Source organism: Astyanax mexicanus, unplaced genomic scaffold (genome assembly GCF_023375975.1).
Source record: "Astyanax mexicanus isolate ESR-SI-001 unplaced genomic scaffold, AstMex3_surface scaffold_33, whole genome shotgun sequence".
NCBI classification, from domain to species: domain Eukaryota; kingdom Metazoa; phylum Chordata; class Actinopteri; order Characiformes; family Acestrorhamphidae; genus Astyanax; species Astyanax mexicanus.
Genome location: NW_026040043.1, coordinates 620,136 through 637,287, shown reverse-complemented (window position 1 = coordinate 637,287; position 17,152 = coordinate 620,136).

The window sequence follows — 17,152 nt, the reverse complement described above, 5'->3', positions numbered from 1 at the left end:
TTCTTTAGTGTTGCAAATGTTAATTAACATCATTCTGAACGGATAGCGCTCATTCAAAAAGTCTGCCTGGCTTTAGGATTTATACAGAGAGGTCTGGTTTATTTTTTACGGCTGTTTAAACGCCAAGACTCAAAATCCTTCGCACTGTTTAAATGCTTATTAAAATGCCATCAATGCCGCTCAGTGACACTAAGATTTCCTTGTGAATTAAGCCAAGTGTAAAATAGAATTTTATTGATTCAATTAACTGTGACATTAAGTCGGAGAAATGCTGTAGTGCTGTGATAGACACACATAAAACTTCTCATAATTACGAGATATTTATTTCATAGTTACGGCATAATGTGTCGTTTTAACGGTTGATAAAAATTAGTAAATTTTATTACGTATTTTTATGTTTTTATCAGGGACAAAATTTTGCAAAGCCCAGTTTAGCCAGAAATAAAGGAACTTAGCACATCTAACAACAAAGCAAACATTTGGAGCACTTGGGGCTTTTATTTTAACTGGAGAGCAAGTTCCCTGACAGAGTCAGAGGGCTGAACTGCTTGGAGAAGGAGGGGATACGTAAATTCTGTCCGTTTTGCATATGAAAGGCCTGAGGAATTACGTTAGCGCCTAGCGCTGCCACACACTATACAACGTTTTTGGTCGGCGTTTTTTCAGCATTACGCATGCTTTATGCGCCGTCTGACCCTGGCGAATTCTGACCTATTTGGCTTGCCATATACACACACATGCGCACACAGACACTCTGCGTTCGTGACGAGTCGCTTGTGTCTCCCCGATTTTGTCCCTTGTGGGCGTGACAAGCTCAACGTTCACGTGTATCATGATCCAGCCTCCGACAAGACAAAAGGCACAAAACAGGAACGAAAAAAAAGGTTTAATAAATGTTTCTAGTAAATATGTATTTGTTAACTAAATTAAGATTACTAAAATGATTAATAATAAATATAATTATAAAATTTTATATATATAAGCTATAGCATCCAGTAAATTTGATTCCCGCTTGAGAAATATACATGTATACATGAAACATATGGTATAAACATGAGGAATCCCTTGGCCACTTTAATTTTACAGCTATAACTCTTGAGCTTGCTAGACTCTTGGTTGTTTCTGTGATTTACCTGCCATTCCCGCAGATCGATGTCCACCCCATTCAACAGAATGCACAGCAAAAGGAACCAAAAGTTCAGAGAGCAGAAGCCTGAGGACCTCGGACCGCCTTGTATGTGATTGGTCCAAAGATTGGGTTAGAATGTCGCTTCACTGCATCATAAATCATTTGCATAAAGTTGAGATAATTTCAACTTCTTGTTGCTTTGCCGCTTTGTCGCTTGTCGGCTCTCACTTGTCACCTCTCACATGTCGCAGCGACAAATCGCACCCTGCCATAGGAAATGAATGGTGGCCTGTCGCATTGTCGCTTTCCAGTGTGAATGAAGGGGCACACGCATGCAGAAACATACAGGACGTATAAGGAGTGGGACATCCCGTCAGACAACAGTAGAATAAAGAGGTGTTTAATATAGTGTGTGTGGGCGTGCGCGTGTGTGTGCTCAGCGGAGACAACGTAGATTATCTTTGGTGGTTTCTGAGCCCCTAAGAAGGACTGATGACGTCCCTGGTAATGAGTAACGAAGTAGGACGTTAAAATGTATCGGAGTAAAAGTATTAAACTCAGGGAAAATATGTAGTGAATTAAAAGTGGAAGTTTCATCGGCTCTTAAATAAATATTTGGTGTATTTTATATATATATATATATTTTAGTCTTTGTCAGTTTATGGTGGAAAGACTTTAATGTGCTTATTTTATACCTAGTAATTTATAGACTGGTATATCTAAAATTGTCAATTGTAGAGATAGCATGAACAGATTTATTTAGTCTCTTTTTAGTGGTGTGTTAGTGAATGAACCATATTACCAATGAAAGAAACACTAGGTTAATATATATTTTTTTGTTTTTAAAAACATTTATCATGGAGTTGCTGAAAACATTAAATCCATTAAAGGCAGTGGAAATTATCCAGTATCTGTTGATTTACTAAGTAACATTTGTAATGTTAAGCCTGCAGAACGCAAAAATATGAACAAGTAATGTAATTTGTCCATAAATCTTATTAGATCATTAATGTGGAGTTTGCCTCCATTGTTTTAACTGTACTATGTTTACTCTTTCTTTGCAGACTAGCTGACTGTAATCTCACAGTGAAACACTGTGAAACTCAATGCTCTGCTCTGAAATCAGAAAACTCCCCCTGATAGAGCTGGACCTCAGTAACAATGACCTGCAGGATTCAGGAGTGGAGCTGCTCTCTGCTGGACTGAAGAGTTTACACTGTAAACTGCAGAAACCCAGGTGAGCTTCCAATTGGGGGTGTGCCATATAATATCATGCACAATACCATGCTACAAACCTAAATATTTTGTTACTTGCTGTGATTTTTTAGTACCGTTGTGGTACCGTGGCCCAATCTTTTTTTATTGAATTTAAAGCATTATTTGAAATAAATGAAAATTCGTATAAAATCAACCATACAGTGAAAGCATTATTTAATATAAATAAAAATTCATAAAAAATCAACGATGTTGTGTACGTTCCTGAAAGTCGCACACATGATAGCCTTGAGTTATTGAATTTTAAGCATTATTTAATATAAATACAAATTCATAAAAAATCAACGATAATGTGTACGTTGCCGAAAGTTGCACACATGATAGGTTAAGACAGTCTCTTTCAAACGATGGCTGAACCGTTGTGGTAGTATGTGCCAATCTTGACTTATTGAATTTTAAGCATTATTTAATATAAATAAAAATTCATATAAAATCAACGATAATGTGTACGTTGCCGAAAGTCGCACACATGATAGCTTAAGACAGTCTCTTTCAAACGATTGCAGAACCGTTGTGTTAGTATGTGCCAATCTTGAGTTATTGAATTTTAAGCATTATTTAATATAAATAAAAATTCATAAAAAATCAACGATAATGTGTACGTTGCCAAAAGTCGCACACATGATAGCTTAAGACAGTCTCTTTCAAACGATGGCAGAACCGTTGGGGTAGTATGTGCCAATCTGGACTTATTGAATTTTAAGCATTATTTAATATAAATAAAACTTCATAAAAAATCAACGATAATGTGTACGTTGCCGAAAGTTGCACACATGATAGCTTAAGACAGTCTCTTTCAAACGATGGCTGAACCGTTGTGGTAGTATGTCCCAATCTTGAGTTATTGAATTTTAAGCATTATTTAATATAAATAAAAATTCATAAAAAATCAACGATAATGTGTACGTTGCCAAAAGTCGCACACATGATAGCTTAAGACAGTCTCTTTCAAACGATGGCAGAACCGTTGTGGTAGTATGTGCCAATGTTGACTTATTGAATTTTAAGCATTATTTAATATAAATAAAAATTCATAAAAAATCAACGATAATGTGTACGTTGCCGAAAGTCGCACACGTGATAGCTTAAGACAGTCTCTTTCAAACGATGGCAGAACCGTTGTGGTAGTATGTGCCAATCTTGACTTATTGAATTTTAAGCATTATTTAATATAAATACAAATTCATATAAAATCAACGATAATGTGTACGTTGCCGAAAGTCGCACACATGATAGCTTAAGACAGTCTCTTTCAAACGATGGCAGAACCGTTGTGTTAGTATGTGCCAATCTTGAGTTATTGAATTTTAAGCATTATTTAATATAAATAAAAATTCATAAAAAATCAACGATAATGTGTACGTTGCCAAAAGTCGCACACATGATAGCTTAAGACAGTCTCTTTCAAACGATGGCAGAACCGTTGTGGTAGTATGTGCCAATCTTGACTTATTGAATTTTAAGCATTATTTAATATAAATAAAAATTCATATAAAATCAACGATAATGTGTACGTTGCCGAAAGTCGCACACATGATAGCTTAAGACAGTCTCTTTCAAACGATGGCAGAAGCGTTGGGGTAGTATGTGCCAATCTGGACTTATTGAATTTTAAGCATTATTTAATATAAATAAAACTTCATAAAAAATCAACGATAATGTGTACGTTGCCGAAAGTCGCACACATGATAGCTTAAGACAGTCTCTTTCAAACGATGGCTGAACCGTTGTGGTAGTATGTGCCAATCTTGACTTATTGAATTTTAAGCATTATTTAATATAAATAAAAATTCATATAAAATCAACGATAATGTGTACGTTGCCGAAAGTCGCACACATGATAGCTTAAGACAGTCTCTTTCAAACGATGGCAGAACCGTTGTGTTAGTATGTGCCAATCTTGAGTTATTGAATTTTAAGCATTATTTAATATAAATAAAAATTCATAAAAAATCAACGATAATGTGTACGTTGCCAAAAGTCGCACACATGATAGCTTAAGACAGTCTCTTTCAAACGATGGCAGAACCGTTGGGGTAGTATGTGCCAATCTGGACTTATTGAATTTTAAGCATTATTTAATATAAATAAAACTTCATAAAATATCAACGATAACGTGTACGTTGCCGAAAGTTGCACACATGATAGCTTAAGACAGTCTCTTTCAAACGATGGCTGAACCGTTGTGGTAGTATGTGCCAATCTTGACTTATTGAATTTTAAGCATTATTTAATATAAATAAAAATTCATATAAAATCAACGATAATGTGTACGTTGCCGAAAGTCGCACACATGATAGCTTAAGACAGTCTCTTTCAAACGATGGCAGAACCGTTGTGTTAGTATGTGCCAATCTTGAGTTATTGAATTTTAAGCATTATTTAATATAAATAAAAATTCATAAAAAATCAACGATAATGTGTACGTTGCCAAAAGTCGCACACATGATAGCTTAAGACAGTCTCTTTCAAACGATGGCAGAACCGTTGTGGTAGTATGTGCCAATCTTGACTTATTGAATTTTAAGCATTATTTAATATAAATAAAAATTCATAAAAAATCAACGATAACGTGTACGTTGCCGAAAGTCGCACACATGATAGGTTAAGACAGTCTCTTTCAAACGATGGCAGAACTGTTGTGGTAGTATGTCCCAATCTTGAGTTATTGAATTTTAAGCATTATTTGATATAAATAAAAATTCATAAAAAATCAACGATAATGTGTACGTTGCCAAAAGTCGCACACATGATAGCTTAAGACAGTCTCTTTCAAACGATGGCAGAACCGTTGTGGTAGTATGTGCCAATCTTGAGTTATTGAATTTTAAGCATTATTTAATGTAAATAAAAATTCATATAAAATCAACGATAATGTGTACGTTGCCGAAAGTCGCACACATGATAGCTTAAGACAGTCTCTTTCAAACGATGGCAGAACCGTTGTGTTAGTATGTGCCAATCTTGAGTTATTGAATTTTAAGCATTATTTAATATAAATAAAAATTCATAAAAAATCAACGATAATGTGTACGTTGCCAAAAGTCGCACACATGATAGCTTAAGACAGTCTCTTTCAAACGATGGCTGAACCGTTGTGGTAGTATGTGCCAATCTTGACTTATTGAATTTTAAGCATTATTTAATATAAATAAAAATTCATATAAAATCAACGATAATGTGTACGTTGCCGAAAGTCGCACACATGATAGCTTAAGACAGTCTCTTTCAAACGATTGCAGAACCGTTGTGTTAGTATGTGCCAATCTTGAGTTATTGAATTTTAAGCATTATTTAATATAAATAAAAATTCATAAAAAATCAACGATAATGTGTACGTTGCCAAAAGTCGCACACATGATAGCTTAAGACAGTCTCTTTCAAACGATGGCAGAACCGTTGGGGTAGAATGTGCCAATCTGGACTTATTGAATTTTAAGCATTATTTAATATAAATAAAACTTCATAAAAAATCAACGATAACGTGTACGTTGCCGAAAGTTGCACACATGATAGCTTAAGACAGTCTCTTTCAAACGATGGCTGAACCGTTGTGGTAGTATGTGCCAATCTTGACTTATTGAATTTTAAGCATTATTTAATATAAATAAAAATTCATATAAAATCAACGATAATGTGTACGTTGCCGAAAGTCGCACACATGATAGCTTAAGACAGTCTCTTTCAAACGATGGCAGAACCGTTGTGTTAGTATGTGCCAATCTTGAGTTATTGAATTTTAAGCATTATTTAATATAAATAAAAATTCATAAAAAATCAACGATAATGTGTACGTTGCCAAAAGTCGCACACATGATAGCTTAAGACAGTCTCTTTCAAACGATGGCAGAACCGTTGTGGTAGTATGTGCCAATCTTGACTTATTGAATTTTAAGCATTATTTAATATAAATAAAAATTCATAAAAAATCAACGATAACGTGTACGTTGCCGAAAGTCGCACACATGATAGGTTAAGACAGTCTCTTTCAAACGATGGCAGAACTGTTGTGGTAGTATGTCCCAATCTTGAGTTATTGAATTTTAAGCATTATTTGATATAAATAAAAATTCATAAAAAATCAACGATAATGTGTACGTTGCCAAAAGTCGCACACATGATAGCTTAAGACAGTCTCTTTCAAACGATGGCAGAACCGTTGTGGTAGTATGTGCCAATCTTGAGTTATTGAATTTTAAGCATTATTTAATGTAAATAAAAATTCATATAAAATCAACGATAATGTGTACGTTGCCGAAAGTCGCACACATGATAGCTTAAGACAGTCTCTTTCAAACGATGGCAAAACCGTTGTGTTATTATGTGCCAATCTTGAGTTATTGAATTTTAAGCATTATTTAATATAAATAAAAATTCATAAAAAATCAACGATAATGTGTACGTTGCCAAAAGTAACACACATGGTAGCTTAAGACAGTCTCTTTCAAACGATGGCAGAACTGTTGTGATAGTATGTCCCAATCTTGAGTTATTGAATTTTAAGCATTATTTAATATAAATAAAAATTCATAAAAAATCAACGATAATGTGTACGTTGCCGAAAGTCGCACACATGATAGGATAAGACAGTCTCTTTCAAACGATGGCAGAACCGTTGTGGTAGTATGTGCCAAACTTGACTTATTGAATTTTGAGCATTATTTAATATAAATAAAAATTCATAAAAAATCAACGATAATGTGTACGTTGCCAAAAGTAACACACATGGTAGCTTAAGACAGTCTCTTTCAAACGATGGCAGAACCGTTGTGGTAGTATGTGCCAATCTTGACTTATTGAATTTTGAGCATTATTTAATATAAATAAAAATTCATAAAAAATCAACGATAATGTGTACGTTGCCGTAAGTCGCACACATGATAGCGTAAGACAGTTTCTTTCAAACGATGGCAGAACCGTTGTGGTAGTATGTGCCAAACTTGACTTATTGAATTTTGAGCATTATTTAATATAAATAAAAATTCATAAAAAATCAACGATAATGTGTACGTTGCCGAAAGTCGCACACATGATAGGTTAAGACAGTCTCTTTCAAACGATGGCAGAACCGTTGTGGTAGTATGTGCCAATCTTGAGTTATTGAATTTTAAGCATTATTTGATATAAATAAAAATTCATAAAAAATCAACGATAATGTGTACGTTGCCAAAAGTAACACACATGATAGCTTAAGACAGTCTCTTTCAAACGATGGCAGAACCGTTGTGTTAGTATGTGCCAATCTTGAGTTATTGAATTTTAAGCATTATTTAATATAAATAAAAATTCGTAAAAAATCAACGATAACGTATAAGTTGACGAAAGTCGCACACATGATAGAATAAGACAGTCTCTTTCAAACGATGGCAGAACCGTTGTGGTAGTATGTGCCAATCTTGAGTTATTGAATTTTAAGCATTATTTAATATAAATAAAAATTCGTAAAAAATCAACGATAATGTGTACGTTGCCGAAAGTCGCACACATGATAGATTAACACAGTCTCTTTCAAACGATAGCAGAACCGTTGTGGTAGTATGTCCCAATCTTGAGTTATTGAATTTTTAGCATTATTTAATATAAATAAAAATTCATAAAAAATCAACGATAATGTGTACGTTGCCGAAAGTCGCACACATGATAGATTAAGACAGACTCTTTCAAACGATGGCAGAACCGTTGTGGTAGTATGTGCCAATCTTGAGTTATTGAATTTTAAGCATTATTTAATATAAATAAAAATTCATAAAAAATCAACGATAACGTGTACGTTGCCGAAAGTCACACACATGATAGATTAACACAGTCTCTTTCAAAGGATGGCAGAACTGTTGTGGTAGTGTGTCCCAATCTTGAGTTATTGAATTTTAAGCATTATTTAATATAAATAAAAATTCATAAAAAATCAACGATAACGTGTACATTGCCAAAAGTCGCACACATGATAGGTTAAGATAGACTCTTTCAAACGATGGCAGAACCGTTGTGGTAGTGTGTCCCAATCTTGAGTTATTGAATTTTAAGCATTATTTAATATAAATAAAAATTCATAAAAAATCAACGATAACGTGTACATTGCCAAAAGTCGCACACATGATAGGTTAAGATAGACTCTTTCAAACGATGGCAGAAGCGTTGTGGTAGTTTGTGCCAATCTTGAGTTATTGAATTTTAAGCATTATTTAATATAAATAAAAATTCGTAAAAAATCAACGATAACGTGTACGTTGCCGAAAGTCGCACACATGATAGCTTAAGACAGTCTCTTTCAAACGATGGCAGAACTGTTGTGGTAGTATGTCCCAATCTTGAGTTATTGAATTTTAAGCATTATTTAATATAAATAAAAATTCGTAAAAAATCAACGATAACGTATACGTTGCCGAAAGTCGCACACATGATAGCTTAAGACAGTCTCTTTCAAACGATGGCAGAACGGTTGTGGTAGTATGTGCCAATCTTGAGTTATTGAATTTTAAGCATTATTTAATATAAATAAAAATTCGTAAAAAATCAACGATAACGTGTACGTTGCCGAAAGTCGCACACATGATAGCTTAAGAAAGTCTCTTTCAAAGGATGGCAGAACGGTTGTGGTATTCTGTGCCAATCTTGAGTTATTGAATTTTAAGCATTATTTAATATAAATAAAAATTCGTAAAAAATCAACGATAACGTGTACGTTGCCGAAAGTCGCACACATGATAGATTAACACAGTCTCTTTCAAACGATGGCAGAACGGTTGTGGTAGTATGTGCCAATCTTGAGTTATAGAATTTTAAGCATTATTTAATATAAATAAAAATTCGTAAAAAATCAACGATAACGTGTACGTTGCCGAAAGTCGCACACATGATAGCTTAAGACAGTCTCTTTCAAAGGTTGTCAGAACCGTTATGGTAGTATGTGCCAATCTTGAGTTATTGAATTTTAAGCATTATTTAATATAAATAAAAATTCGTAAAAAATCAACGATAACGTGTATGTTGCCGAAAGTCGCACACATGATAGCTTAAGACAGTCTCTTTCAAACGTTGGCAGAACCGTTATGGTAGTATGTGCCAATCTTGAGTTATTGAATTTTAAGCATTATTTAATATAAATAAAAATTCGTAAAAAATCAACGATAACGTGTACGTTGCCGAAAGTCGCACACATGATAGCTTAAGACAGTCTCTTTCAAACGATGGCAGAACGTTTGTGGTAGTATGTGCCAATCTTGAGTTATTGAATTTTAAGCATTATTTAATATAATTAAAAATTCGTAAAAAATCAACGATAACGTGTACGTTGCCGAAAGTCGCACACATGATAGCTTAAGACAGTCTCTTTCAAAGGATGGCAGAACCGTTATGGTAGTATGTGCCAATCTTGAGTTATTGAATTTTAAGCATTATTTAATATAAATAAAAATTCGTAAAAAATCAACGATAACGTGTACGTTGCCGAAAGTCGCACACATGATAGCTTAAGACAGTTTCTTTCAAAGGATGGCGGAACCGTTATGGTAGTATGTGCCAATCTTGAGTTATTGAATTTTAAGCATTATTTAATATAAATAAAAATTCGTAAAAAATCAACGATAATGTGTACGTTGCCGAAAGTCGCACACATGATACGTTAGGACAGTCTCTTTCAAACGATGGCAGAACCGTTGTGGTAGTATGTGCCAATCTTGAGTTATTGAATTTTAAGCATTATTTAATATAAATAAAAATTCGTAAAAAATCAACGATAACGTGTACGTTGCCGAAAGTCGCACACATGATAGCTTAAGACAGTCTCTTTCAAACGATGGCAGAACTGTTGTGGTAGTATGTCCCAATCTTGAGTTATTGAATTTTAAGCATTATTTAATATAAATAAAAATTCGTAAAAAATCAACGATAACGTATACGTTGCCGAAAGTCGCACACATGATAGGTTAAGATAGACTCTTTCAAACGATGGCAGAAGCGTTGTGGTAGTTTGTGCCAATCTTGAGTTATTGAATTTTAAGCATTATTTAATATAAATAAAAATTCGTAAAAAATCAACGATAACGTGTACGTTGCCGAAAGTCGCACACATGATAGCTTAAGACAGTCTCTTTCAAACGATGGCAGAACTGTTGTGGTAGTATGTCCCAATCTTGAGTTATTGAATTTTAAGCATTATTTAATATAAATAAAACTTCGTAAAAAATCAACGATAACGTATACGTTGCCGAAAGTCGCACACATGATAGCTTAAGACAGTCTCTTTCAAACGATGGCAGAACGGTTGTGGTAGTATGTGCCAATCTTGAGTTATTGAATTTTAAGCATTATTTAATATAAATAAAAATTCGTAAAAAATCAACGATAACGTGTACGTTGCCGAAAGTCGCACACATGATAGCTTAAGACAGTCTCTTTCAAAGGATGGCAGAACGGTTGTGGTATTCTGTGCCAATCTTGAGTTATTGAATTTTAAGCATTATTTAATATAAATAAAAATTCGTAAAAAATCAACGATAACGTGTACGTTGCCGAAAGTCGCACACATGATAGATTAACACAGTCTCTTTCAAACGATGGCAGAACGGTTGTGGTAGTATGTGCCAATCTTGAGTTATAGAATTTTAAGCATTATTTAATATAAATAAAAATTCGTAAAAAATCAACGATAACGTGTACGTTGCCGAAAGTCGCACACATGATAGCTTAAGACAGTCTCTTTCAAAGGTTGTCAGAACCGTTATGGTAGTATGTGCCAATCTTGAGTTATTGAATTTTAAGCATTATTTAATATAAATAAAAATTCGTAAAAAATCAACGATAACGTGTATGTTGCCGAAAGTCGCACACATGATAGCTTAAGACAGTCTCTTTCAAACGTTGGCAGAACCGTTATGGTAGTATGTGCCAATCTTGAGTTATTGAATTTTAAGCATTATTTAATATAAATAAAAATTCGTAAAAAATCAACGATAACGTGTACGTTGCCGAAAGTCGCACACATGATAGCTTAAGACAGTCTCTTTCAAACGATGGCAGAACGTTTGTGGTAGTATGTGCCAATCTTGAGTTATTGAATTTTAAGCATTATTTAATATAAATAAAAATTCGTAAAAAATCAACGATAACGTGTACGTTGCCGAAAGTCGCACACATGATAGCTTAAGACAGTTTCTTTCAAAGGATGGCGGAACCGTTATGGTAGTATGTGCCAATCTTGAGTTATTGAATTTTAAGCATTATTTAATATAAATAAAAATTCGTAAAAAATCAACGATAATGTGTACGTTGCCGAAAGTCGCACACATGATACGTTAGGACAGTCTCTTTCAAACGATGGCAGAACCGTTGTGGTAGTATGTGCCAATCTTGAGTTATTGAATTTTAAGCATTATTTAATATAAATAAAAATTCGTAAAAAATCAACGATAACGTGTACGTTGCCGAAAGTCGCACACATGATAGCTTAAGACAGTCTCTTTCAAAGGATGGCAGAACCGTTATGGTAGTATGTGCCAATCTTGAGTTATTGAATTTTAAGCATTATTTAATATAAATAAAACTTCATAAAAAATCAACGATAACGTGTACGTTGCCGAAAGTTGCACACATGATAGCTTAAGACAGTCTCTTTCAAACGATGGCTGAACTGTTGTGGTAGTATGTGCCAATCTTGACTTATTGAATTTTAAGCATTATTTAATATAAATAAAAATTCATATAAAATCAACGATAATGTGTACGTTGCCGAAAGTCGCACACATGATAGCTTAAGACAGTCTCTTTCAAACGATGGCAGAACCGTTGTGTTAGTATGTGCCAATCTTGAGTTATTGAATTTTAAGCATTATTTAATATAAATAAAAATTCATAAAAAATCAACGATAATGTGTACGTTGCCAAAAGTCGCACACATGATAGCTTAAGACAGTCTCTTTCAAACGATGGCAGAACGTTTGTGGTAGTATGTGCCAATCTTGAGTTATTGAATTTTAAGCATTATTTAATATAAATAAAAATTCGTAAAAAATCAACGATAACGTGTACGTTGCCGAAAGTCGCACACATGATAGCTTAAGACAGTTTCTTTCAAAGGATGGCGGAACCGTTATGGTAGTATGTGCCAATCTTGAGTTATTGAATTTTAAGCATTATTTAATATAAATAAAAATTCGTAAAAAATCAACGATAATGTGTACGTTGCCGAAAGTCGCACACATGATACGTTAGGACAGTCTCTTTCAAACGATGGCAGAACCGTTGTGGTAGTATGTGCCAATCTTGAGTTATTGAATTTTAAGCATTATTTAATATAAATAAAAATTCGTAAAAAATCAACGATAACGTGTACGTTGCCGAAAGTCGCACACATGATAGCTTAAGACAGTCTCTTTCAAAGGATGGCAGAACCGTTATGGTAGTATGTGCCAATCTTGAGTTATTGAATTTTAAGCATTATTTAATATAAATAAAACTTCATAAAAAATCAACGATAACGTGTACGTTGCCGAAAGTTGCACACATGATAGCTTAAGACAGTCTCTTTCAAACGATGGCTGAACTGTTGTGGTAGTATGTGCCAATCTTGACTTATTGAATTTTAAGCATTATTTAATATAAATAAAAATTCATATAAAATCAACGATAATGTGTACGTTGCCGAAAGTCGCACACATGATAGCTTAAGACAGTCTCTTTCAAACGATGGCAGAACCGTTGTGTTAGTATGTGCCAATCTTGAGTTATTGAATTTTAAGCATTATTTAATATAAATAAAAATTCATAAAAAATCAACGATAATGTGTACGTTGCCAAAAGTCGCACACATGATAGCTTAAGACAGTCTCTTTCAAACGATGGCAGAACCGTTGTGGTAGTATGTGCCAATCTTGACTTATTGAATTTTAAGCATTATTTAATATAAATAAAAATTCATAAAAAATCAACGATAACGTGTACGTTGCCGAAAGTCGCACACATGATAGGTTAAGACAGTCTCTTTCAAACGATGGCAGAACTGTTGTGGTAGTATGTCCCAATCTTGAGTTATTGAATTTTAAGCATTATTTGATATAAATAAAAATTCATAAAAAATCAACGATAATGTGTACGTTGCCAAAAGTCGCACACATGATAGCTTAAGACAGTCTCTTTCAAACGATGGCAGAAGCGTTGTGGTAGTATGTGCCAATCTTGAGTTATTGAATTTTAAGCATTATTTAATGTAAATAAAAATTCATATAAAATCAACGATAATGTGTACGTTGCCGAAAGTCGCACACATGATAGCTTAAGACAGTCTCTTTCAAACGATGGCAGAACCGTTGTGTTAGTATGTGCCAATCTTGAGTTATTGAATTTTAAGCATTATTTAATATAAATAAAAATTCATAAAAAATCAACGATAATGTGTACGTTGCCAAAAGTCGCACACATGATAGCTTAAGACAGTCTCTTTCAAACGATGGCTGAACCGTTGTGGTAGTATGTGCCAATCTTGACTTATTGAATTTTAAGCATTATTTAATATAAATAAAAATTCATATAAAATCAACGATAATGTGTACGTTGCCGAAAGTCGCACACATGATAGCTTAAGACAGTCTCTTTCAAACGATTGCAGAACCGTTGTGTTAGTATGTGCCAATCTTGAGTTATTGAATTTTAAGCATTATTTAATATAAATAAAAATTCATAAAAAATCAACGATAATGTGTACGTTGCCAAAAGTCGCACACATGATAGCTTAAGACAGTCTCTTTCAAACGATGGCAGAACCGTTGGGGTAGAATGTGCCAATCTGGACTTATTGAATTTTAAGCATTATTTAATATAAATAAAACTTCATAAAAAATCAACGATAACGTGTACGTTGCCGAAAGTTGCACACATGATAGCTTAAGACAGTCTCTTTCAAACGATGGCTGAACCGTTGTGGTAGTATGTGCCAATCTTGACTTATTGAATTTTAAGCATTATTTAATATAAATAAAAATTCATATAAAATCAACGATAATGTGTACGTTGCCGAAAGTCGCACACATGATAGCTTAAGACAGTCTCTTTCAAACGATGGCAGAACCGTTGTGTTAGTATGTGCCAATCTTGAGTTATTGAATTTTAAGCATTATTTAATATAAATAAAAATTCATAAAAAATCAACGATAATGTGTACGTTGCCAAAAGTCGCACACATGATAGCTTAAGACAGTCTCTTTCAAACGATGGCAGAACCGTTGTGGTAGTATGTGCCAATCTTGACTTATTGAATTTTAAGCATTATTTAATATAAATAAAAATTCATAAAAAATCAACGATAACGTGTACGTTGCCGAAAGTCGCACACATGATAGGTTAAGACAGTCTCTTTCAAACGATGGCAGAAGCGTTGTGGTAGTATGTGCCAATCTTGAGTTATTGAATTTTAAGCATTATTTAATGTAAATAAAAATTCATATAAAATCAACGATAATGTGTACGTTGCCGAAAGTCGCACACATGATAGCTTAAGACAGTCTCTTTCAAACGATGGCAGAACCGTTGTGTTAGTATGTGCCAATCTTGAGTTATTGAATTTTAAGCATTATTTAATATAAATAAAAATTCATAAAAAATCAACGATAATGTGTACGTTGCCAAAAGTCGCACACATGATAGCTTAAGACAGTCTCTTTCAAACGATGGCTGAACCGTTGTGGTAGTATGTGCCAATCTTGACTTATTGAATTTTAAGCATTATTTAATATAAATAAAAATTCATATAAAATCAACGATAATGTGTACGTTGCCGAAAGTCGCACACATGATAGCTTAAGACAGTCTCTTTCAAACGATTGCAGAACCGTTGTGTTAGTATGTGCCAATCTTGAGTTATTGAATTTTAAGCATTATTTAATATAAATAAAAATTCATAAAAAATCAACGATAATGTGTACGTTGCCAAAAGTCGCACACATGATAGCTTAAGACAGTCTCTTTCAAACGATGGCAGAACCGTTGGGGTAGAATGTGCCAATCTGGACTTATTGAATTTTAAGCATTATTTAATATAAATAAAACTTCATAAAAAATCAACGATAACGTGTACGTTGCCGAAAGTTGCACACATGATAGCTTAAGACAGTCTCTTTCAAACGATGGCTGAACCGTTGTGGTAGTATGTGCCAATCTTGACTTATTGAATTTTAAGCATTATTTAATATAAATAAAAATTCATATAAAATCAACGATAATGTGTACGTTGCCGAAAGTCGCACACATGATAGCTTAAGACAGTCTCTTTCAAACGATGGCAGAACCGTTGTGTTAGTATGTGCCAATCTTGAGTTATTGAATTTTAAGCATTATTTAATATAAATAAAAATTCATAAAAAATCAACGATAATGTGTACGTTGCCAAAAGTCGCACACATGATAGCTTAAGACAGTCTCTTTCAAACGATGGCAGAACCGTTGTGGTAGTATGTGCCAATCTTGACTTATTGAATTTTAAGCATTATTTAATATAAATAAAAATTCATAAAAAATCAACGATAACGTGTACGTTGCCGAAAGTCGCACACATGATAGGTTAAGACAGTCTCTTTCAAACGATGGCAGAACTGTTGTGGTAGTATGTCCCAATCTTGAGTTATTGAATTTTAAGCATTATTTGATATAAATAAAAATTCATAAAAAATCAACGATAATGTGTACGTTGCCAAAAGTCGCACACATGATAGCTTAAGACAGTCTCTTTCAAACGATGGCAGAACCGTTGTGGTAGTATGTGCCAATCTTGAGTTATTGAATTTTAAGCATTATTTAATGTAAATAAAAATTCATATAAAATCAACGATAATGTGTACGTTGCCGAAAGTCGCACACATGATAGCTTAAGACAGTCTCTTTCAAACGATGGCAAAACCGTTGTGTTATTATGTGCCAATCTTGAGTTATTGAATTTTAAGCATTATTTAATATAAATAAAAATTCATAAAAAATCAACGATAATGTGTACGTTGCCAAAAGTAACACACATGGTAGCTTAAGACAGTCTCTTTCAAACGATGGCAGAACTGTTGTGATAGTATGTCCCAATCTTGAGTTATTGAATTTTAAGCATTATTTAATATAAATAAAAATTCATAAAAAATCAACGATAATGTGTACGTTGCCGAAAGTCGCACACATGATAGGATAAGACAGTCTCTTTCAAACGATGGCAGAACCGTTGTGGTAGTATGTGCCAAACTTGACTTATTGAATTTTGAGCATTATTTAATATAAATAAAAATTCATAAAAAATCAACGATAATGTGTACGTTGCCAAAAGTAACACACATGGTAGCTTAAGACAGTCTCTTTCAAACGATGGCAGAACCGTTGTGGTAGTATGTGCCAATCTTGACTTATTGAATTTTGAGCATTATTTAATATAAATAAAAATTCATAAAAAATCAACGATAATGTGTACGTTGCCGTAAGTCGCACACATGATAGCGTAAGACAGTTTCTTTCAAACGATGGCAGAACCGTTGTGGTAGTATGTGCCAAACTTGACTTATTGAATTTTGAGCATTATTTAATATAAATAAAAATTCATAAAAAATCAACGATAATGTGTACGTTGCCGAAAGTCGCACACATGATAGGTTAAGACAGTCTCTTTCAAACGATGGCAGAACCGTTGTGGTAGTATGTGCCAATCTTGAGTTATTGAATTTTAAGCATTATTTGATATAAATAAAAATTCATAAAAAATCAACGATAATGTGTACGTTGCCAAAA